We start from the raw sequence: 2,526 nt of genomic DNA on the forward strand, positions 1-2,526 counted from the left end.
GAGAAACCGGGATTGGAGCAGCGTTAAAGGACCAAGGACCCCCCTCCTCCTCTTCTTCTTCTCCTATCTGGGAAACGATAAAACCTGCTGACAGACGAACACGTGTAAAATAACGATATTAATCCATTATTTTCACACTGTTGTGCAGTGAAATTAAAGTCAAGAGGGGGGGGGGGTGGGTCCCCAAACACTAATCTGATATAAATTGAACTACCTGATTTCAGGGAAAGAATTAGTGAAAGTTAAAGATGCAATTACCCGGACATATTTGGCCACTAGAGGGCGGAAGAGCTTCAGTTTTTTCTGTAATGAAATCTTTTTTTATTATTTGATTTTGAGATATTAAAATGTCATGTCAGTATCTTCATGCAGTGGCAATTACTATGATTTGGTTGCCTAAATGAATCAGATAAAATAAATTAAAACAAATGCCAGAGTGATGAAGGAGGAAAATTAATATAATTGAAGGTAGGTACCACATAGACAGTATGTTTATCACCATCTTTTCATTTGTGTTTGAGAATACAGGACCTATGCCACACACACACACACACACACACACATATATATATATATATATAGATATATATATATATATATACACCATTTAGTGTCACAAAGTCAGATGTAATCCACATTAAATGTACTCAAACAGCAAATAATTTGGTAAGTTCAGCAGGAATGTATTTTTTGCTGGGTGACTCATTCATTCATTTTCTATATTGCTTATTCCAATTCAGGGTTGTGGGGATGCTGGAGCCTAACCCTGCAATTAGCAGGGAAGAGGCAGGGTACATCGCCAGTTCATTGCAGGGCCAATACACAGAGACAAACAACCACCCACGCTCAATCCTAGGGAGAATTTAGAGTGACCACTTAATATAACATGCATGTCTTTGGGTGGTGGGGGAAAGCCAGAGCACCCAGAGAGAACCCATGCATACATGCAAATTCCACACAAATTCTACTGTTTAAACCTCCGCCTCCTGGCTGACTGAAAATAATAACTTTTTTTCTAGTAGAAAATTTGAAAAAACATAGATAGCAATATAAAAACTTTATGCACATTCCAGTACTTTAACATTTTAGTTTCTCTAATCTATAAACTGAACTAATGCTATTTCTTGGTGAATCAAAACTTCTGGTCTTCTGCTAAAGGCAACTCTTAGAAAATATTTAATTTATGTAGGTTTTCTTTCAACTTGAACAGGTTTCTAACATAAAACCCTCAATCCCCCCCACAGCCAACAATCTTGACACCAGCTCACGCTGTGCTCTGCATGTACTGTATGTGTAAGTTCAACTAAAAATCTGTAGAATAGACAAATTCCTGGCGGCTTGGCACTGGGTAATAAAAATTGAATTATGCACAAAGGGGCTAATGCAGAGCCATGACTAATATGTACACAGTGTGTGTGTATGGAAAAGGATATACAGTAAAGGATAAAGAATAATCTACAGAGTCTAGTTTCCAATAACTTGACCCAGGGGGCAATAAATTACACAATATTCAGTACAGAATAGTCTAATGAGACCGGCAGCTGTTTCATATATTCCAAGGTCTTATCAACACAGCAGGTGATCATATAATCTTCTTTAATGTAAATATTAAAAAAGAATGTATTTATATTAATATTGTAAGTGCACATTCAGCAAAGGTCTAACTCAGAAACAAAAAAAAGGAGAAAAAAAACAATTTAATCTGAATTTTAAAGAAGAAAACAATAAATCCTCTTTGGGGTTATTAAAAGCTATTTTCACAAAAGATTATGTAGACCATACATGTAGCTGCAACTGTTTTTTTGTTTTTTTACTTTGCTTTCAAAAGAATTAGGGATTATTTGCTGGATAAAGAGCCAAACGTGACAGTTTAAGGCCTTGAGTTTTCAGATGAAGTGTGTTTGATTGTTCCACATCTTTTGTAACTGTCTTAAAACAGCAAACCTGATAATCACAAACACTTTGTTTAGTAATTAACTGGATACTCTGAGATTTGGGCAGGCGGGTTTTAATCTGTATGATAAAAACTGAAAGAAAAAGTGATCACGAGGTTGAAACACTACAAAGATTTGTTCAACAGACCAGCACACTGCACACACTCACTGTTTCTCCAGTATGCCTAACTGGTATTTATTTATTTATTTATTTTTTTTATTCTTATCTTAAAAACTTAACAATATGATCAATTGATCAATTACACAATAATAATAAAAGGTTAATAATTTTCTTCCAAACAATGTGTTACAAATTTGATTGACTGTGGGGAAATTGCCGACTGAAAAACAAAACAACATGCTAATAGAGGCTAAAATGCATGTGGAACTGAGGGGTACCTGCTTAGTTGTGTGATTATTCTCAAGAACTAGTCTCATATTACAAAGACATTTGATCCACATTAATTACAATTTCAAAGGACTTCATATATACATTGAGACAACATATGTGCTGTAATTGTAGAGGCCTCGTTAAGTAACATGAAGTTAACAGGAAGTGCCTGAAAACCATTGCTAATCTTCATGTGGATTG

The sequence above is a fragment of the Melanotaenia boesemani genome, chromosome 6 (genome assembly GCF_017639745.1).
Source record: "Melanotaenia boesemani isolate fMelBoe1 chromosome 6, fMelBoe1.pri, whole genome shotgun sequence".
NCBI lineage: Eukaryota > Metazoa > Chordata > Actinopteri > Atheriniformes > Melanotaeniidae > Melanotaenia > Melanotaenia boesemani.